Source organism: Bos grunniens, chromosome 11 (genome assembly GCF_055505025.1).
Source record: "Bos grunniens cultivar Pamir isolate PY7600 chromosome 11, Bosgru_T2T1.0, whole genome shotgun sequence".
NCBI lineage: Eukaryota > Metazoa > Chordata > Mammalia > Artiodactyla > Bovidae > Bos > Bos grunniens.
Genome location: NC_141175.1, coordinates 30,067,337 through 30,090,217, shown reverse-complemented (window position 1 = coordinate 30,090,217; position 22,881 = coordinate 30,067,337). Strand labels below are relative to the sequence as shown.

At 46.0% G+C, this 22,881-nt stretch overlaps 1 pseudogene across 1 annotated transcript; it reads right to left on the bottom strand.

Annotated features, from left to right (window-relative positions):
* Positions 1 to 7,731: 7,731 nt before the first annotated feature.
* On the bottom strand, positions 7,732 to 18,487 carry LOC147362804 (protein CFDP2-like; annotated as a pseudogene). The gene is made up of 4 exons (XR_015137466.1): positions 16,930 to 18,487; positions 9,600 to 9,807; positions 8,076 to 8,178; positions 7,732 to 7,913 (listed from the first exon to the last, which is right to left on the bottom strand). The product of XR_015137466.1 is annotated as a protein CFDP2-like (transcript).
* Between the last annotated feature and the right edge of the window lie 4,394 nt (positions 18,488 to 22,881).

Below are 22,881 nucleotides of genomic sequence, written 5' to 3'. Positions count from 1 at the left end.
TGGAGCAGGAAGACCATCCTCCTAAAGTGCAAAGGCCCAATGCCAGAGCCCATGCAGGACTCCCAGAAGAAAATGCAGGCACTGTATGCGCCGAGGAGAGGGAATCAACCATGTCCAAAGGCAGGGATATAAAGGCATGGAAGGTGTTATAGACTACACACTTGTGTGCCTCCAAAATCCATATGTTGAAGCCCTAATCTTCAATGTGATGGTATGTTATTCCAAAGGTGGGTTTTGGGGAAGTAATTAGGTCATGAGGGTAGAGATCACTTGATGGGATTAGTGTTCTTAAAAGATACACAGAGAGCTCTCTGTCTTCCCACTATAGCAGGGCACAGCAAGAAGACTGCAGTCTGCAGACCATGAAAAGTGTCCTCATCAGGAACTGAAATGGCTGGCACCTTGATCTTAAGACTTGCGGCACTATAAGAAAAAAACGTCTGTTGTTTAAGCCACCCTGTCATGGTGTTTTGTTTGGACAGACTAAGACAAAAAAGGAAGGCCAAAGCTCCTAGCTGCAAAAAATTCTACTTAGGCACCCATGAACACCAGTGGCTGCTAATTTCAAGCTGACTGGTGGAGAGAGTGGAAACCCCTCTGATGTAGGTTCCGTGTCTTTTGTTTAATTCAGCCAAGGTGGACTGGGACCTGCTGGATACTCAAACTGTACTCTCTGAAGAAGGTTTCTGAACTCCAGGACCCTGCATTCCAGCAGGCCAGGCACCAGACTTCAAGATTAAAGGAAGACATGGAAGCATGTTGAAGTTCTCAAATGAATGGTCTGGGTGGAGGCTTGACACCATATTCAAAACTGCCAATTCTACATGCACATTGCTCTTAGCTCTGTGGAGTGCTCAGAACAAAATTATTTCAGCACAATAAAAGTGAGTGCACTTTCCCCCCTGCTCTTGAGTGCTCTGTCCTTTCCCATCTGGATCAAAGCCCAGAGCTGACTCTGCGTACAGGAACACAAGACCACAGTGTCACCAGCAGCTAGGGGGAGTTCTAGGCAGCACCAGTCTCCTCCTTAAGGAGAAGGTTGCAGATTTCCTAAATCATACAAGGCTGCTGTAACAGCAGTCATAGCAATAATAATAATCATGAGCACTGGCCAGAGAATGATTCTTGAGGACAGAAACTGAGTCTTTCACTTCACCGTATCCTTGACAGAGCCTGAACCCAAAATACTGTTCAACAAATACCTAAATGCATAAAAGGCTGAATGGAGGAATACAGAGGTAAATGCGAGAATCCCTATTTTCCCATCTTCCAGGGTCACCAATGCCTTTTCTGTTTAAAGAAGAATAGTCCAATTCCTCTTCTGTGGCTGCAGAAAGACCATGTCTCTGAGCAGGTCCCCTGTCTTAGCAGTGCTATGAAGCCCAGGAAGGGTGGGCAGCCAACTGCCCCCAGGGTGGGGGCTGCTCCTCACTGCTCGGTCTACAGATGCTCTGAGCTCCTCCCTGCTGACTTCTGTCCTCGGGCCCCATCCCTGTGCTTCCTGCTCTGCTTCCCCTACACACGGGCACCCTCTCTCCTGTCATTCCCCAAACCATGGCTGACACTCAGCTGTAGAATTTCAGAACTCAGTGCAGTCTGAGAATGTGCCGGTGCTGAGAAGAAAAGCCTCAAAGTTTAATATTAGAAACCACAGCTTCTAGTGCTTGTCAACACATTGCAAGCCCCTGGTGGAAAGTGGCTCCCTCTTTGGGCAACAAAGGCCCTCAGAGTCGTCATACGTCCACCCACACACTCTACCAGCTGCTGGGGCACTCCCAGGTAGCAGTCCCTGGAGTTCTCCCGTTCTCTCCAAATCAGGAGTCCTGAATCCTGCCTTCCTCAACTCCAAACCAAACAGTTCACCCAGAGCCCTTGCCCGAACACAGCAAGGGCATAGACCTACACCATCAAGCAGAGCGGTACAGGGCCTCCTTTGTCTTTGTCCCCCTCTTCTTCCAAGGTGAGGCTCTGGACTTTTGCATAACCAGCGGGCTCACTAAAAAGTTCCCCAGGCCAGAGAACACCACTCCTTCAAAGACAGATTCTGCAGATTACAGATTAGTTGTGCCAAAGTGTTCTTTTTAGCCATGTAAGTGTCTAGGATCTGTCCCAAGAGGGAGAAAAAACCCTGAAGGGCCTCAGCACGGGTGGCCGGGGCTACCCACCAAGCATCTAAGGGCCTAGCCTGAGCAGTGTCACCCACCACTATTGAGCGTCCCTTGTCCTTTCTCTGGCCTGTTCTGGAGGACTCAGGAGGAGGACTGTCAGAGCAGACAGGGCTGGGCGGCAAGAAGGCAGCAGCAAACTCTCTTCTACCACTGACATCTTAATAATCACCAAGTTTTCAAAGAAACTTCCAACCACAGGGAAACTTCCCGATGAAATTGACTTCCAGTGAAATGCATTTACCTCTCAGCTCTTCTCCACATGTACTTTATGACAGCATCACGAGTCTCCTGCTTCAGGATGAAATCTTGTCAGCCTGTAAGAGCAAAGCAGGATGGAAGTAAGTTAGTGCTAAGGAAAAAAAAAAATGTCAGTCAGGCTCCTAATTGCCTCAGAAGCTGCTAAGGAGGTGCGGGGCCTCCAGCCCGTACCCATGGTGCCCACAGTGAGCCCACTGACCTGTCAGAATGGCCAAGGCAGCAGCCTCTCTGTGGCTGGAGGTGACAGGCTGCACACAGGAAGTGGGCAGGTGGATGGTAGTGCTGACTCCCTGCACAAGGCCCACCCAACTCTATGCCTCCCCTCCCCAGGGCCAGGACTATTCTCTGCAGGGGACTCCCATCAGCTCTCTCTTTCAGGGAAAGGTCTGAAGTCATTTTCACTCTCCTGTCCTCTTCCCTAGGGGACCAGCTTTCTCAGCCTGAGTTCTCAATGGCAGCAGCAATAAAATGGGAGACGGATGTGAGAGAGAGAGAGAGAGAACCACTCTTCCCTGCCTCTGAAATTCTTCTTCATGGCAGCCTCCCTCTCCCAAGTATCCTAGGAGTCTGTCTTCTGCACAAAATACTGTTTTCCAAAGTTCTACTCATTCCTTTCCTCACCCAGAAAATTATCCTTGATTGTTCTAGGCAACGAAAACTTCTCCCTTCCCCGAATCGAATTCTGTCACTCAGATTCAGCCTCAGATCTGGGCCTGGGAAGGCCTCTGGCTTCCCCTCCCAGTATAACTGAGCAGAGGACTAACTGCTCACACACACCAGGCAGGGCATCTAATCCAAACCCACAAAGTACAGAAGATTCGGAATGTCATTCCTTTGTCTGTCTGAGAAAGACCCCCGCACAAGCAGAAAAATGCCCTCCCACTGAGGTAAAAACCCAAGGCCTCACTCGCTCCAGCTACTGATAGGGGCTGGTGGCCTGTCAGTGCTGGTTTTGACAACCCTACTTTCTGACCTGCTCTTGTTCTTAAAGTTCAAGGCTTTTCTGGAAGCCACAGGGGACAGGACCATGGTATTTGTCAAGAAAATCACATCTGTACCAGAAGGTGAAAGAAGGCTGAGTGAAATATGCCACCATGTGGTACCAGAGGCTTCAGAATGACAACTGCCAACACTCATCCCTCCATCACTGAAGTGACCAAACACAGGAACTCTGAGGAGGGCCTGGGGGTCACTGTGGGGCCAGAGGTTGGGTTGGAGGTGGAGGAGCTGAGCAGATGGAGATTTAGCTGGGCCTGGGCCTTGATAAGTCAGAGAAGGCAATGGCACCCCACTCCAGTACTCTTGCCTGGAAAATCCCATGGGTGGAGGAGCCTGGTGGGCTGCAGTCCATGGGGTTGCTAAGAGTCGGACACGACTGAGCGACTTCACTTTCACTTTTCACTTTCATGCATTGGAGAAGGAAATGGCAACCCGCTCCAGTGTTCTTGCCTGGAGAATCCCAGGGACAGTGGAGCCTGCTGGGCTGCCGTCTATGGGGTCGCACAGAGTCAGACATGACTGAAGCGACTTAGCAGCAGCAGCAGCAGAACCTTGATAAGTAATGGAAAATGGGGAGCTACACAGGAAAAGGCCTGGTCCTGGGAATCATGAAAAGTGGCTTCCAGTCATAACTTGGATACAACACACTGTAGATCTTCCAGGAAGGCAGTGAACATATCAGAACCTTTGTTTTCTCAATTTCACTGTTAAATGAGGTAACAGCTAGACACTCACGAGCTTTAACATATAATGAGAAAAGAGAACAATGCCCAGACTAGAGGTTAGGAGTGGAGGTGCTCTGGTGAACCTGGAGACCATTAGCCAGATCCAGAAAGCATCACTGAAGAGGAAAGGGGAGGAAAGATCTTGCCTTAGGAGGTAGAGATGAAGGAGGGGACTGGGCAGGACAGTTGCAAAGGCAGAAGCGGAGGAAGTTGTCTTCTGGGTTGGTTCTGTGAGCCACGATCTAGGGAGAGACATCCAGGCTGGAATATACTTTGGGATTCTTTGCGTGAACACGATAGTTACATCTGGGAAGAGAGAGTAGTAACAGAGGTGGGGATTGAATGTACAGAAGCAGTAAGGACCCTGAGGATCACCACATGGTACTGCAGCTGGCTAGAGCAACTATGTATCTCTTTCCAACTCTTGTTCAGTGACTTCAAATCGAAAAGCAGTTTAAAATTGGTGGTGAGGGAGGAGGCGGTGGTGGGACAGTACATATGCCACAGAAAACTGGAAACTAACTGGAGCTTGTTTTCTAAGAGCTGGTTGTTAAGCATTTACCACTGACCAAGGGTATCTAATTTTAAGGGAGGAGATAAAAGGCCAGTAAAAGAAAGGACAAAACAGCTTCAAAGATGTAGGAGCAGAATCAGAAGGGAATGGTTTTCTGAATCCAAGGCAGGAGAGACAGCCCAGAGGAAACGGCCTTCATGAGATGGAGCCAGTCGGGCTGAGCCACTCACCCTCTGGCTAGCATGTCCTGAGGCTTTGGTCACATGCTGCTGGTCCCATGCTGGAAGGGGAGGTGACCCTAGTGTGGGTTTCTGTGCCTATACCACCTGATCAGGCATCACCCATGGCCTCACCAGACTAGAGACAGCTTGGACTTTTTCTGACATTTCCTCTACACCCTTGGCACTTCACAAAATGAAGGCATCATCAGGAAGCTATTTCACAACAGCTGAATCCTCCTCTGACAGACAACATTTAGCCAGAGATGATAGAAAAACTTCATCCTTCCCCGAAGTGTAGACATGAGAGTAACATGGAGGAAGTAACAGCCTCTTTCACAGCTAGATTGCACTCAGACCCTGCTTATGCACCCACCATCCCCAGACTCAACGACTCTCCAGGTTCTGGGAGCTTCTCGATTGTTCCCTGACTGCGGGGCCCATTCTCTGCTGAATGCTGGCAGGCAGCAGTAACATTATGTATCTGCTCCGTGCTCAGGCAAGAAACCATTATGTTCACGGATCATTATTGACATCCTGACATTTGTCACCTTCTTTCATAGCAGTTAAATCTTGCTTTATCTGTAAATGTCACCATGTCATTTATTCATGAAAGGGGTCACATTCCTGAAATAGCATGCTTCAGTTTAAAAGGGGAGCTTGCCTTTCTTCGCAGTAGGTAATCCTCAAACAAACTTTACTGCTGATAAGTGCTTTTTTATTGGAGTTTCTTGGCCTTAAATGACATCCTCAAATGTAGAATGCAGTTCTGTGTTTGTGGAAATAAAATCTGAATGTTGAACAAGAGAAGATTGTTGAGATTAGGAAAAAAAATGAAGGTTTTTCTGTTGCTACCATATGTAGTAAGTTGGATGTAAACAGATTTGAATTTTTTTGAGAGTAAGCCATGATTTTAATAAGATTGTTATGCTTCTGGAAACACGCCTGTGGCCTTTTTGAATCATTTATGCTTCAGATACCTCAATAAGATCAGGGGCTTTTGAACCTTCCTGGGGTGATCCCTTAGCTGGGGACACTGGAGGAAAGAGCCCAGCACACGTGATGTGCTCATTCCTCCCACCCCTAGATCCCAAGGACACTGGTGGAGAGATGATTAGCTCTGGAACTTAAGCTGGCAGGAAGAAATTTCTTCTTTACAAAGCTTGCTCAAAGTTCACTTTAAGGAAACTATACAATTTATCATTCAAACCCAGACACTTTTTTGAGAGGGAGAAGTGGCACTAAAAATAATTAACAGGTATTAATTGATCTACAACTACCGTGAAATCAAACAGGGCATATGGCCAGCCAAACTTTAAGGCTTTGTCAACTGTCTCGTTGAAGAGGTTTACATCCACCAGCTGCTAACTAACCATTATCCAGAAGAAGCTGTTCTCCCTGCATGTGAGGTCCTGCAGCTATCTGCCTCCAACTCAGTTTTCTAACCCAATAGTCCTAAAAGTGTGGTCCACAAATGGAAATGGCCGGAAAAGGGTGTTCAAAAACCAGATGCCCGGCATCTGCTTCAAGCTACTAAATCAGAATCTCCAAGAATGTGGATCATGTACCTGTATGTTAACAACACCTCCCCGGTCCTAGAGGTGAAATGCACACTGAACTTAGAGAACCAATCACTCTGATCCAAATCTTTTGTTCTCCCCACCTACTCTGTGTTCTGGTCACACTGTGGTAATAGGAAGTGGGTGGGTAAATTCTACGCTTTTTGCCCAGAAAAGTAACTTTCAGATGGGGTGGGAGCTGAAAATAGATTCTCCATTGTGCACAAATACAGAGGCTGCGGCACTTCCCGCATAACGCCATTAAACATCAATCTACTCCCCCATGCGGAGTCATGTGTGTAGCCGTCTCACACCCACTAGGTGCAGATGACGTGCACGAATACTGTCTCGGAGGAGCTGGGAGATAAGAAAAGGGTTAGATGACATCAGGATCATCAAAAAAGGTGATCGAATGCAATTAAAATTGCTCACTGTTAGAAGAAGAAAGGGCGAGGGAGGAAGACTTTCCCAGGCGCTAATGAGATCCTTTCTGAGTGTGATAGGGAGTATGGCAACAAGTGTCACAGACCACAGCTGAACCTACGTTCCCATCCATAAGCCCAGGCCAGGGTCACGGTCAAACAGATATCACTGCCTCAGACAATGTCCTCATTAGTTCACTACAGTCATTACTGCCGTGGCAACAGCAGAATGCCTTCATCCTGCTGATGGCCCTGAGAGGGACCAGGTGGGTGGCTGGCAACTCAAAGCAGCAAGGCAGACAGAGAATTAGAGCACAGTGGTGCTCTATTCGTGTGGTGCTTTCAGACGCATTTTCTCACCTCCCTCAGTTCACCCATAGGTGGAGCTGAGCCCAAAGCCGAGACGTGATCTACAGTCCCAGGTGCGGCTTCTCCCCCATTGCCCTCTGCCTCTGGGAGGAGCACTTGGCACCAGCACTACAGAGCATGTGTTAGGGCAGTATCTTCTGAAGTTCCCCGGGCCCCTATAAGGCTGAAACCCTCCCACCAAGACTGAGCATGGGCACTGGCCATCCTGTTGAACTCCAGCCTAGGCCAGTAGTCACTGAGGACCAATGGTGAGAGTCCAACAAAGAAACTGTCATGGGACCCGGAGGTGGTGATCGAGTGTCTACTTCAAGTCCATCTCAAAATCCGGACCTTTCCGTTTATAATTCTGTACTCCATCAAGGGAGTCCCTGTCTAACCTTCAAATGCCTCTGTTCTCAATGTTCCATTCTCATTTAACTAGACAAATTCACCCTCAAGTTCTCCCCATCTACCCCAAGACTGGCATTTCACTGAACTTCATATTAAAGAGAGAGTTCTGTTAAAGCTCCAGACTACTGTCAAAGAATATTAGGCCAGGTCTACCCAGCACCCCAGAACTTTTCATATGGGTTCCCATCAGCTCTCTCCCCTCAGCCACCTCAAGAGCCCTGCCCAGAGCTGGATACTGCGTGGGCGGGGAGTCGGGACACAGTTCCTGGTCTAGTGGAAGTTTCAGACCAGCTGAGAAGACAGAGAGGGTCAAGGAAGGGGGCAAATCTACACCAGTCAGACCATCTGACACCAGTTCTTCTGAGCTTCGGGCCTCTTAAGGACTATGTGAATTATTTGGAGGAAGTTCCTTACCTCCTTGATACTTAGTTTCCTAATAGATGGAGAGCATACCGATCTTATGAGATTCACTGTAAAACTGACCCAGGAGATGTATTTCTAGCTCTTTACACAGGGACACCCAGTAGGGATACACATTAATACCCTTCCTTCTGGCCTAAAAGTTAAATATAAATACGGTCATCAGCTCTGAGTTGGGAGTAAAATGTTACTAACTGCAAACAGGCTCATCCTCTCACTTGTTCAGTGCCTGTGAGAGAGTAGATTAACCTACAAATGCCTCAGGTTCCTCATCTGTGGACTGTAATTGCTGTCCCTCCAGCTACCTAGCTCCAGTTATCATCGAAAGAAAAGCACAAGGCACGTTTTAGAATGGCTGGGAGCTGGCTGGGAGACAGTTTTCAGAGAGGTGCAGGGTGGGGCTCTATTATGACCACTGGGATTGAAAAGACAGCTCTATTTTCTACTCTGTCTTTCTGTTAAATTGAACTTCAGCCCTGGAAATTAATATCCCCACTGCATTTTAGTGAGGTGGCTCTATTTTTACAAGCGCTGCAGAATCAAGCCCTGATCTGTTATGCTGTGACCTTTCTCCGGGCTCTGCATCAGGGAATCATAATTCAGGGCCGGCCTCAGCTTTGGAAACCTCCATAGGCCTTTTATGACATGAGTGCTATTGAATATTCTATAAAATCTCCTTGGAAAACTGGCCCACATTTCTTTATAATCTCCCCAGACTGTTTCTGAAGTCCCTCTATAGATTTTTTACTCTAAAAATCCATAGTGTTTCTTAATAAGGATCTGGGCCTCTCCTAAGGGATTGTGGAGAGGATAAGGCTGGATCGGGTCCCAGGGGGAGGCTGAGGCGGGGCAACTGAAGCGATTCTGTTAATATTAAGCCCCTGGATGAGGATTCTGAGCTTAGGAGCCTGTCAGCAGGATACAGCCACTTCCAGTAGATGGACATGAAGGGAGGAATTGAGAAGTTGAGCCATATCCACCTCCCATCTCCACTGGATCCCATGTCCTCCTAACCTTGAGAAGGCGAGGTCCGTGTATAGGAATCAAAGCCCCTACACCTTCTCAGATGCCCTCAACTGTCTCTTTCTTTTTCTTGATCAAACACCACCTGTGCCAAGCTGTCCCCTTGCTTCTGCATTTGTATGAAGTACAATGTCACCGGGCATGACATCTGGCTTTCTGAGCATTTTCTAGGGAACAGATCACACAATCTGAAAGTGCAATTCTGTCAGCTCCCTCTGGATGCAACCTTGACTAAAGAGAAATAAAAATGGAAGGAAACTGGACAAACAAATGCCCCTTTCCTCTTCAATGTTAATGGCTTCAAAAAGTGGTTGTTGTTTTTTTTTTTCTTTGCAAACCTTCGCAAGAAGTCCAGGGTGCAAGGAAACATACCTATGAGGACCCAGTGCACCTCTAACACACTCGGCAGAAGCCTCCAACAGCACAGCAACACATAGCATGGCACTGCTGTGCATCTTTCCTTGCCCCACTTCCCCCTTTCTGCCTGTGCTCTCAACACCTCCATCTTGCAACTCCCAAACAAATGGTTAGTACCTTAATTCCACTGACACTGCTTTCACAAGGACCTGGGCTAAAGTACATGGCTTTACCAAGTGTGAAGGTCAAGCAAGTTGTGATAGGCCCCATCAGAGCCAGAATGTGATCCTGGGGGATAGAACTTCTACATGACTTATCTCTGTGCCACATTACACTGCTTTTGCTTAGCACAGGATTTGGCACATGGTATGTATTCCACAAGGACCTGAAATATATGGCATCAAATTGAGTATATGAGAACCAGAAAAAAAGCCTGAACACCGCCCCCACCTGCCCCCCAAAAAAAGTTTTCTTCCAAGGTGAATGAGTTAGGAGACTCTGAGCTCCTGCCAGCACCACCTGGTAAAATAGGGGCACTTCCAAGAAGTCTTGAAAAGGGTCAAGCATCATATACTACCCTGGATTAGTCAGGGCTTTCCAGAGAAACAGAACCAAAAAGAATTCAGAGAGAGAGGATAGAGAAAGAGAGAGAGAGAGAGAGAGTGATTTACTATGAGGAATTGCCTCACATGATTATGGAGGCTAAGTCCCACATTCTGCCATCTGCAAGCAAGAGACCCGGGAAAGTCAGTTGTGTAAGGCAGTCTGCATGTGAGGATCTGAGAACCAGCGAAACTGACAGCATAAACCCCAGTGTGAGGGAGGGAAGGACTGATGCCCCGGTTCCTGCAGTCAGAGAGGAGGGGCTGAAACCTCCCTTCCTCCACAGTGTCTTTTGCTGACTCACTGAAATTCTAACAACTCCACTCCACTTGGAGCACAGATGGAAACCCAGCAACATTAAGAAGGCCTCTGGATCTAAAAAACAAGGAATTCAAAAGCCTGGACTCTAAAGAAGAGGTAAACACTCTCTGACATACATCACAGCAGGATCCTCTATGACCCACCTCCCAGAATATTGGAAATAAAAGCAAAAATAAACAAATGGGACCTAATTAACCTTAAAAGCTTCTGCACATCAAAAGAAACTATTAGCAAGGTGAAAAGACAGCCTTCAGAATGGGAGAAAATAATAGCAAATGAAGCAACTGACAAACAACTAATCTCAAAAATATACAAGCAACTCCTACAGCTCAACTCCAGAAAAATAAATGACCCAATCAAAAAATGGGCCAAAGAACTAAATAGACATTTCTCCAAAGAAGACATACAGATGGCTAACAAACACATGAAAAGATGCTCAACATCACTCATTATCAGAGAAATGCAAATCAAAACCACTATGAGATACCATTTCACACCAGTCAGAATGGCTGCGATCCAAAAGTCTACAAATAATAAGTGCTGGAGAGGGTGTGGAGAAAAGGGAACCCTCTTACACTGTTGGTGGGAATGCAAACTAGTACAGCCACTATGGAGAACAGTGTGGAGATTCCTTAAAAAACTGGAAATAGAACTGCCTTATGATCCAGCAATCCCACTGCTGGGCATACACACTGAGGAAACTAGAAGGGAAAGAGACACGTGTACCCCAATGTTCATCGCAGCACTGTTTATAATAGCCAGGACATGGAAGCAACCTAGATGTCCATCAGCAGATGAATGGATAAGAAAGCTGTGGTACATATACACAATGGAGTATTACTCAGCCATTAAAAAGAATACATTTGAATCAGTTCTAATGAGGTGGATGAAACTGGAGCCTATTATACAGAGTGAAGTAAGCCAGAAGGAAAAACAGAAATACAGTATACTAACGCATATATATGGAATTTAGAAAGATGGTAACAATAACCTGGTGTACGAGACAGCAAAAGAGACACTGATGTATAGAACAGTCTTATGAACTCTGTGGGAGAGGGAGAGGGTGGGAAGATTTGGGAGAGTGACATTGAAACATGTAGAATATCATGTAAGAAACGAGTTGCCAGTCCAGGTTCCATGCGCGATACTGGATGCTTGGGGCTGGAGCACTGGGACGACCCAGAGGGATGGTGTGGGGAGGGAGGAGGGAGGAGGGTTCAGGATGGGGAACACATGTATGCCTGTGGCGGATTCATTTTGATATTTGGCAAAACTAATACAATTATGTAAAGTTTAAAAATAAAATAAAATTTAAAAAAATAAAAATAAAAAAAAAAAATAAAGAAGAGGTAATACCACCTCACTAATTCCCTGTGGACTAAAAATCAGGTTTAAAGATAAAGATGTCTCAAGCAGTTTTCCTGGTCCCAGAGTTCAAGAGGGCAGTGACAAGCATTATCACTAAAAGGAACAGCACTTAGAAATTAGAGCCAACAGAGACACTTTAGGACAAAAGCTGAAAATGGATGCAGTTTCATGCCAGAATGTGTCACTGTGTTACATCCCTAGTTGAAAATGGATATTACTAAAGGCCAAGATAATTTAGAGGTATGGAGGGACTAAGCCATGAAACAGCTTCATTTTACAGATAGGAAAACTGAGGCTCAGGGAGGCTGGAAAACTGAAAATCGAGCTGAAGTGTTCTCATACAAAGCCCACCATGCCCACTTCTTCCTCCAGATGAGCCACCCAAGGTGAAATGGTGACTACAGCTTTAAGGAGGAAAGGCAGATGACAATTTGTCTCTTCCAGAAAGTTTCAGAAAATATAGGCATCTAACCAAGGAGACTTGAGAGATCTGGAGAACACTTTTGTAGGGCAGCTCCTTCCCCAAGGACACAAGCCAAGCAGGGGTCTTGATACCTGTGGGAAAGAGGGGCAGAGCTCCAGCTGTGCAAAAGCCAGAGAGCTGCCCCAGTGCTGCTAGTGAACTCAGCCAGCAGCAGCAGGTCTGTCTGCTAAGATCTGGCCTCCCATCTCTGGAGACCTAAAGAACTAAAACTCGCGTATGGCCAGAGGCAGGGAAATCACCCAGCAAGCCTTGGGCACGCTACTGGATTTGGGCAGCTCCTCCGCTGAATTTTAATGAAGTAATTAAGAGCTAGATAATAGAGCTGGGGCTCTGCAGAGCAACACTCATGGCCCTAACCTCTTTGATATGTTCCTGCATCAGGAAGCAACTCTATCACTAAACGGCTTCATTAATATTCCAGCCAGCTCTCTGGCTCTTAAAGTGATCTACGCCAAAGTTTGTTAGTCTTTTAAATTACCTGATGAAGTCCCTTGGGAAAAAAAAAAAAAAAAAAAGAATGAATACATTCTGGGGAAAGAACAACATCACAGCGGGTGCTAGAAGAAGGCCTGTATCCAGACCAGTTAGGCTTGTTCATATTTTCTCTAGTCTGGGTTATGAACAGAAATAATGATGGGACCACTTCATCCATTCTGATGGGGGACATGGCTTAGGGCATGGCAGCCAGGGGAGCTGGAAGCCTGTCTTCGCCTGGGATGCCTCTGCCACTTGGCAGATACCTGGACTATTGGACAACACAGCTATTAACTCCTTGACCCAAAATAAAGAAGCTGAATGCTTGGGCTCCATATGGCCAGAGGGCTTTCTTCAGAGAAACCTACTCTTCTGCCCCAGAGGTTTATCTTTGTCACTTAAGGTGTGGGAACAGAGAAAAGCTGGGTCTCACCTGTGTGTTCTCTCCTCTTCTTTGCCTTCTTGGTCCTCAAGGCCCATTTGACACCTCACCTTCCTGAGTCCTTTCCTGTATAACCCTAGAAGCTTAGAGCTGGGACCTCAGTGTTTAATTTACCCCAGTCCCTCTCCTGTATTATCACTTTAAAGAATCCCTGATAAAGAAGATCCAGATTCTGTTGGAAAGATTCCAAGGACAAGGAGCTTGCTTTCAGAAGTTCAGTGTCAAGCACTTCTTGTCATAAAAATATACTTCCACTGAGAAGGAATCTGTTTCCTGACGACTTCAATGACTTAGAAATAGGTGTTTGGTGTAGCCAAAAGGGGCTTCCCTGATGGCCCAGTTTGTAAAGAATCGCCTGCAATGCAGGAGACCTCTATTCAATTCCTGGGTCAGGAAGATCCGCTGGAGAAGGGATAGGCTACCAACTCCAGTATCCCTGGGCTTCCCTTGTGGCACAGCTGGTAAAGAATCCACCTGCAATATGGTCAAAAGGAGGAAGCAAAAGGGGGCTTATGGTGACTGTACAGTTCTGCATCTTGACTACGGTGGTAGTTACATGAAGCTATGCATGGATCTACACACACACACGTAAGTGAATGTAAAACTGGTAAAATCTGGGGACTTCCCTGGCAGTCCAGTGGTTAGGACTCCATGCTTTAACTGCCGAGGGTGTGGGTTCAGAACCTGACCATGTTGGCACCCTGATCTCAGACTTTACAGGCTTCAGAACTGTGAGGAATAAATACCTGTTGCTTATGCTACCCAGTTTATGATATTCTACGATAGCAGCTAGGACTAAGACAGAAAACATTTCTAGGTGTATTCTCTAGCAAGTTTCAGAGAACAAAAGCTACCACCCAACAGTCTTCACAGCCTCAGGGCACTCCTAAATTTTCTCCTGGAGTTGGCCTTGCCCTGGGTGGGCTAGGTCTGCCCTTCTCACGGCCTTTTCTCTGATTTGCATCTTCGATGCTCTTTCAGACTTCGATGCAGGATACAGGATGCTTGGGGCTGGTGCACTGGGATGACCCAGAGGGATGGTATGGGGAGGGAGGTGGGAGGGGGGTTCAGGATTGGGAACACGTGTACATCCGTGGCAGATTCATGTTGATGTATGGCAAAACCAATACAATATTGTAAAGTAATAAGCCTCCAATTAAAATAAATTAATTAAATTTTTTTTTTAAAAAGCCTTGTTTTGAGAAATAAGCCCTCTCTAACCTGGTTATGCTTCAATTTATTCCAATAAGATCTAACACATCAACCCTTTACTCTGAAGAGGGCACAAAGTTAAGTATTAGGAGCAGAACACAGACAAACCATGCCCATACTGTGCTCTCTTCAGTCTCCTCCAGGAGAAAAGACAATCGATCATTCTAGTTCAGAAAATGTCAAGTCTTTCTCCAAAGAGCTTACATTAACCAGTCTGTAGCCATTAGATTCTCCTGCCGATCCTTCTTTACTAGAGAATCCATGTGTCCGTGCATTAATTAATTATTGTTTCAAGACAATGCTGCATAACAAACAATCCCAAATCTCATTGGCTTATAACAACAAACATTAATTTGTCTCCTTCATTGGTTTACCAGTAGGCTGGGATTCAACTGATCTCAACTGTGCTCTGCTAGGCTTGAATCTGGACTAAGGATAGAGTTCAGGTATGTTCTAAGTATCATATCATTCTCTGTGGACCAGACCTATCCAGAGCATTTATTCCATGGCAGAAATACAAGAGGCTAAGCCAAATAACCCAAGCACATTCATCAGATCGGATCAGATCGGATCAGTCGCTCAGTCCTGTCCGACTCTTTGAGACCCCATGAATCGCAGCATGCCAGGCCTCCCTGTCCATCACCAACTCCCGGAGTTCACCCAGACTCATGTCCATCGAGTCAGTGATGCCATCCAGCCATCTCATCCTCTGTCGTCCCCTTCTCCTCCTGCCCCCAATCCCTCCCAGCATCAGAGTCTTTTCCAATGAGTCAACTCTTTGCATGAGGTGGCCAAAGTACTGGAGTTTCAGATTCAGCATCATTTCTTCCAAAGAAATCCCTGGGCTGATCTCCTTCAGAATGCACTGGTTGGATCCCCTTGCAGTCCAAGGGACTCTCAAAAGTCTTCTCCAACACCACAGTTCAAAAGCATCAATTCTTCAGTGCTCAGCCTTCTTCACAGTCCAACTCTCACATCCATACATGACCACAGGAAAAACTATAGCCTTGACTAGACGGACCTTTGTTGGCAAGGTAATGTCTCTGCTTTTGAATTGGTTGGTCATAACTTTCCTTCCAAGGAGTAAACGTCTTTTAATTTCATGGCTGCAGTCACCATCTGCAGTGAGTTTGGAGCCCAGAAAAATAGTCTGACACTGTTTCCATTGTTCCCCCATCTATTTCCCATGAAGTGATGGGACCGGATGCCATCATCTTCGTTTTCTGAATGTTGAGCTTTAAGCCAACTTTTTCACTCTCCACTTTCACTTTCATCAAGAGGCTTTTGAGTTCCTCTTCACTTTCTGCCATAAGGGTGGTGTCATCTGCATATATGAGGTGATTGATATTTCTCCCGGCAATCTTGATTCCAGCTTGTGTTTCTTCCAGTCCAGCATTTCTCATGATGTACTCTGCATGGGTGACAATATACAGCCTTGACGAACTCCTTTTCCTATTTGGAACCAGTCTGTTGTTCCATATCCAGTTCTAACTGTTGCTTCCTGACCTGCATACAAATTTCTCAAGAGGCAGATCAGGTGGTCTGGCATTCCCATCTCTTTCAGAAATTTCCACAGTTTATTGTGATCCACACAGTCAAAGGCTTTGGCATAGTCAATAAAGCAGAAATAAATGTTTTTCTGGAACTCTCTTCCTTTTTCCATGATCCAGCAGATGTTGGCAATTTGATCTCTGGTTCCTCTGCCTTTTCTAAAACCAGCTTGAACATCAGGAAGTTCACGGTTCACATATTGCTGAAGCCTGGCTTGGAGAATTTTGAGCATTACTTTACTAGCGTGTGAGATGAGTGCAGTTGTGCGGTAGTTTGAGCATTCTTTGGCATTGCCTTTCTTTGGGATTAGAACGAAAACTGACCTTTTCCAGTCCTGTGGCCACTGCTGAGTTTCCCAAATTTGCTGGCATATTGAGTGCAGCACTTTCACAGCATCATCTTTCAGGATTTGGAATAGCTCAACTGGAATTCCATCACCTCCACGAGTTTTGTTCATAGTGATGCTTCCTAAGGCCCACTTGACTTCACATTCCAGGATGTCTGGCTCTAGGTCAGTGATCACACCATCGTGATTATCTGGGTCGCGAAGATCTTTTTTGTACAGTTCTTCTGTGTATTCTTGCCATCTCTTCTTAATATCTTCTGCTTCTGTTAGGTCCATACTATTTCTGTCCTTTATCGAGCCCATCTTTGCATGAAATGTTCCTTTCGTATCTCTGATTTTCTTGGAGAGATCCCTAGTCTTTCCCATTCTGTTGTTTTCCTTTATTTCTTTGCATTGACCTCTGAAGAAGGCTTTCTCATCTCTTCTTGCTATTCTTTGGAACTCTGCATTCAGATGTTTATATCTTTCCTTTTCTCCTTTGCTTTTGGCTTCTCTTCTTTTCACAGCTATTTGTAAGGCCTCCCCAGACAGCCATTTTGCTTTTTTGCATTTCTTTTCCATTGGGATGGTCTTGATCCCTGTCTCCTGTACAATGTCATGAACCTCATTCCATAGTTCATCAGGCACTCTATCTATCAGATCTAGGCCCTTAAATCTATTTCTCACATCCACTGTATAATCAAAAGGGATTTGATTTAGGTCATACCTGAATGGTCTAGTGGTTTTCCCTACTTTCTTCAATTTAAATCTGAAATTGGCAATAAGGAGTTCATGCTCTGAGCCACAGTCAGCTTCTGGTCTTGTTTTTGCTGACTGTATAGAGCTTCTCCATCTTTGGCTGCAAAGAATATAATCAATCTGATTTCAGTGTTGACCATCTGGTGATGTCCATGTGTAGAGTCTTCTCTTGTGTTGTTGGAAGAGGGTGTTTGTTATGACCACTGCATTTTCTTGGCAAAACTCTATTAGTCTTTGCCCTGCTTCATTCCATATTCCAAGGCCAAATTTGCCTGTTACTCCAGGTGTTTCTTGACTTCCTACTTTTGCATTCCAGTCCCCTATAATGAAAAGGACATCTGTTTTGGGTGTTAGTTCTAAAAGGTCTTGGAGGTCTTCATAGAACCATTCAACTTCAGCTTCTTCAGCGTTACTGGTTGGGGCATAGACTTGGATTACTGTGATACTGAATGGTTTGCCTTGGAAACGAACAGAGATCATTCTGTCGTTTTTGAGATTGCATCCAAGTACTGCATTTCGGACTCTTTTGTTGACCATGATGGCTACTCCATTTCTTCTGAGGGATTCCTGCCTGCAGTAGTAGATATAATGGTCATCTGAGTTAAATTCACCCATTCCAGTCCATTTCAGTTCGCTGATTCCTAGAATGTCGACATTCACTCTTGCCATCTCTTGTTTGACCACTTCCAATTTGCCTTGATTCATGGACCTGACATTCCAGGTTCCTATGCAATATTGCTCTTTACAGCATCAGACCTTGCTTCTATCACCAGTCACATCCACAGTTGGGTATTCCTTTTGCTTTGGCTCCATCCCTTCATTCTTTCTGGAGTTATTTCTCCACTGATCTCCAGTAGCATATTGGGCACCTACTGACCTGGGGAGTTTCTCTTTCAGTATCCTATCACTTTGCCTTTTCATACTATTCATGGGGCTCTCAAGGCAAGAATACTAAAGTGGTTTGCCATTCCCTTCTCCAGTCGACCACATTCTGTCAGATGGCTCCACCATGACCCGCCCATTTTGGGCTGCCTCACGGGCATGGCTTAGTTTCATTGAGTTAGACAAGGCTGTGGTCCTAGTGTGATTGGATTGACTAGTTTTCTGTGAGTATGGTTTCAGTGTGTCTGCCCTCTGATGCCCTCTTGCAACGCCTACCGTCTTACTTGGGTTTCTCTTACCTTTGGCGTGGGGTATCTCTTCACGGCTGCTCCAGCAAAGCGCAGCCATTGCTCCTTACCTTGGACGAGGGGTATCTCCTTACCTCCGCCCTTCCTGACCTTCAACATGGGATAGCTCCTCTAGGCCCTCCTGCGCCCGCCTCTGCTTATGTCATATACACTAATTCTATTCGTTAAAGCCATGCTTAATATCAATGGGGCTTATATTCTTGCTCTAAGGAAAAGAGCACCAAAGTTAGAGGGCAAAACTCATGAAGGTATCTCTATTACAGGGGAGGAAAAAAAGAGTAAAGATCAATAATCCATCTACCATTCAGTAATAACTACTTTACTATTTGAGACAACTTCCCCAAACCTCAGATGCCCCTGCAGAGCAGGGTCTCTGGAGCCCAAGACATGAGACAGAATCAATCGGCCAATCAGTTACACTTCCCTTCCACTGCGGCTTAGCACAACAATGGCCCATTGTAACCAGTAAGCAGCTGTAGACACAAAGGGAAACATCCTTTATTGTGTCTCCCTGGCTTTGTTCCAGGCCCCAGTAGAACACAAACCAGAATCCCAAGCAGCCTTGGCACTAGACAAAGGTGAATCACCTCTGCAGCAAGTCCGCCAATCTCAGAGAATAAAGTATTGGAGTCAAATGTCCTGAGACCAGACCTCCCTGTCCATGTCCACCACTATCCTCAGAGGTTGTGGTATCCTGGTCCTCAGGAGCAACTGTAATCACCCAGTCACGATGATCAAAGTTTCATTAACTGCCTTTTTCAGAGGGGCTTACTACATGCCACATACTGTGCAAAATGTTCTATTTTGATATACTCTTCCAAAGACCCTGTGTGATGGGCATTAATCACCCCTCTTTATCGATGAGGTTCAAAAAGATATGATAATTTTCTCAAGGCTACATAACACAAAGCCGGGCAGCTGGTGGAAGTATAAATATAAATGAGACAGAGGTCATACGATGGACCCTAAGCTCTTCTGTTCAGCAACATCCAAATGGTTAGTTCCAATTCTAGAGTCTCAGTTCTACCATTCATAAGTTACTGCCATGAAAACAATAAGAAGGCTACAGTGAATTAGCGTTTGTTGTTTTAGTTGCTAGGTTGTGTCTGACTTCTTTGCAAACCTATGGACTACAGCCCGCCAGGCTCCTCTGTCCACGGGATTTCCCAGGCAAGAACACTGGAGTGGGTTACCATTTCCTTCTCCAGGGATCAAACTCGCATCTCTTGCATTGCCGTGGATTGCTTACCACTGCACCACCTGGGAAGCCAGTGAATTGGGGAAAAGCTTTGTGCAGAACTCCGTGTCCCTAGGAGAACAGACACAGGAATCTTTGGCCTGGGACTTCAAATCCTACCTTATCTCTTATGGTCTATCTTCAGAGCAGCATCTGTGAGCTACAACAAAGCTCAGTGACAAGTCTAGGGAGGAAAGCCTGGACCAGAAGGGGAAAAAAGTTCCCTTGTGTCAGGCTGTAAGTTTCCTTATCCTTAGTGGCTCAGTGTGGCTTCCCTAGACTCCATCCCACCAGGCTGTTCTACGGCAGGCTCAGGGAAAGAAGACTGCCCACCCTATGCTGTCTGATTTATAACTGCCTCTGGCCCACATGACTACTGCTGCAGGAGCTGCCTCAGTCACACTGCCACTGAGGGAGAAATATGCGGCCATTTCCCCAGTTATACCTACAAGCTCCCCAGCCAGGCTGTCTCTCTCCCTCAGAGCTTGGGGAGTCAACTCCCATAAGAAAATGGGGCTTAGAAGAGGGAGGGGGTTGACTGGATAGAATGGATAGAGCCCTGATCCTCTCTGAGGGTCTCCCTTCCAGTCGTTTCAGATTACTCAAATGGAGGCCCTACATCTATCATGTTCAGAATCCCTGTGTTCCTCTAGTAGTCAACCTCCAAGGGTACCTGGAGTAATAAAGCTATCATGAAGCCACTCTCTCTGTCCTGTGATGTTAGTCCTGTGACACCACGTTTTTAGCCAATGCTGAGGAAGGAGGCTGGTTGTTGATGAAGGTGAGAGGACAAACCTTCCTGAGAAGGAGGACCCAGAAAGTCCTCAGCAGACAAGGAAAACAAAAAGGCGAGCCAGATTCCAGACTATGTCAGGTCTGTATCCAGACAATGGGTCTCTCGTCTGAGCTCATTCCATATTCTGTTACCATCTAGAAAGATAGACATGTGTAAGAGGAAGAAAGGGAACTGAGCCCAGCCAGGAGGGGTTCTCCTGGACAAAGGGCTGCAACTACAGCTGCCCAATACCCATGTAACTGAGGAAGATGTTGGGGGAAGCCGAGGCTCCTGTGTAACTCCTCCTTTGGTGTGTCTTCTGTGATAAAATGTGATTTAGGCCAGAAAGAGCCCCTGAAGATTCCTTCTTCACAAAGTCATCATAATAGGTTATTTGACTTTGGAAAACAAAACAAAACGAAAAAAGAGACAAGAACACTTGACCCAAACTTTCTGGAACAGTGAACAGTTCTTTCTATCAGCATTCTGGCTGATATTCTTCTTAATAAGTTTGAAAAAGAAAGGCATTTTGGCGGTCTTTTTCACGCCATGTGCTTCTTCAGCTCCAGAAAACCTTGGCTGGTGCAGTGCCCCTACCTGGGGCTCCAACAGCTAAGGCTCTCCACAGCACAGCTCACATCATGCCATGCTGTTATTGCCCTTTGCTCCCTGCCCTTCAAGGAAAGAACATTTTCAACTTTGTACATTCTGGCTGATGGGAGTTCATTAGGTTTATTGAATAATAAATACATAGAGTTCCACTTTCTCTGATGTTCCTACATGTCTCCCTACCCTGCTACGTGCGCTCAGAGATTTCTTCTTCTTTCAATTTTGGGACTCAGAAGCTATGTAGCCTGGCACTGGGCTCAGATCTAGTCCTCACAGATGGAGGGTTCAGCAACTCAAACCAGGGTCCAGACTGAGAAAGTCTCTGTGCCCCAAACCCTAGCACCTCCAACAGAGGAGGACTCACAGGTGTGCAGCTGGTGGTGGTGGTGTAATTTCATGCCCACCAGCTCTCCAGCTCACCTGAGAATGCTGAGCACCAAGGTCAAGATCACAAATATTGTCTCCTGCTCTGAGTCAAAGGGGCACAAGGTCCCTAGCAATGCTCTAATTCTACCCTTTCCATCTCTCTGCCAGTGACTCCTGGGGAAGGGCACAGTGTCCACAATGTATGGAAGGCAGGGAGAAGGAATGGTGAGTATTGGTGACAGAGTCAATTCCTGCTCTCCAGGAAAGGAAGCTGCAGTGCCTAGGAGACCAGAGAGCTCTCATGAACCATAAGGTACAGTGGCCCCCACTCCCCCTCACCTCTACCTCCCAGATCACAGCGTACCTCAAGCTGCTGTGCACAAGCTTCTGAGTCAGAAGAGCTCACTGACTTCTCCCTGGAAGGCACAAAGGCCTAGAGGGAACTGGAGGGAAAGTAATGCCTCATAATATTATCTAACTAACATTCTAAGGGTCCCAATGTCAGGAACCCAGAAAAGTACCTACCCTTGCATACACACACAAAGCCTCCTCTTTTTGGAATCGGTTCATCAGCAGGTGTTCTCTGTCAACTAAATAAAGCAGATGGAGACCCTGAGCAACAGTCCCAGCCTTCACAGAGTACCCTATTTGGATGGGGTGGCAGGACTCACACAGAAGCAGCTGAGGACACCATACTGTGGACAAACAGACTCTACAGGTAACACAGGCCTTCAGAGCAGCAGGAGCTCATATGAGGAAGGGAGGTCATTGTGACTACAAGTTCCTGAAGGGGACGAAGCCTGAGCTGGCTCCCAAACGAGAGAGACATCAATTCAAGCAGAGAGAAGGCTCGGAGAATTTTAAGTTGAAACACCACATAAAAGCACGGATTTTGTGGTAAGATATGCAAACTGTACAATTTCAGCAATGGCACAATGGGCCATTCAATCCCATTGTATAAAATGATGCTGTCTTCTTAGGCTTGATATTAGTTTAAAATAAAATAAAACCATTTCCCGCTTGATTACAGTTAGAATCAGAGAAGGATTTTCGGTCTGACCCTCAGTAGTGTTTAAAATAGTGGAAAAGAGCAGATAAGGCATTGAATAAAATAAATGTTTCTGATCTCAATCCAGTTACTGCTGAATGCAGCAGCGGATTGGAAAGGTAGGTCGCCTCTGGCATTCTCAGCCATAAGAAATTTAACGATGGATGAAAATGGATAAAATCAAGATGCTCTGATAGAATGGGAGGCTTCAATATCTCAGAAAATTAGGATCCTTGTAACCAATTTTACAATGGCTGGATTATAGCTAAATAGGATTTTAAGTCTATTGTAAATGAAAGGAAATCTAATTTAACTGGGCCACATCATTTTTACTGAAATGCGATAAATGCTAATTTCCTTGCCGGGCACCAGTGACTTGGCTTGTGATAGCGGTTTGTAAGGTGCTCAAGTCTGACCAATCTCAAATTGGCCTTTTCTAGTTCTGAGGTTGAGCTTCGAATTGCCGGGGTGGGGGGGAGGAGGGCGGGGTTGGGGATAGTTAAGGGAAGCAATCAAGGTTTTACCTGCTTGGCTCCACAGCCTCATCACCATGTGTCCAAGATCACTTTTGAGAACCACCCTCTTTACCAACAGGAGCCTGACCAGAGCTACAAGACAGTATCACAAACACCTGATTTTAACAATTCTCCCTCTTTGTTTTTTAATTATCCCTGTCTATGTTCAAAGCAAAGTAC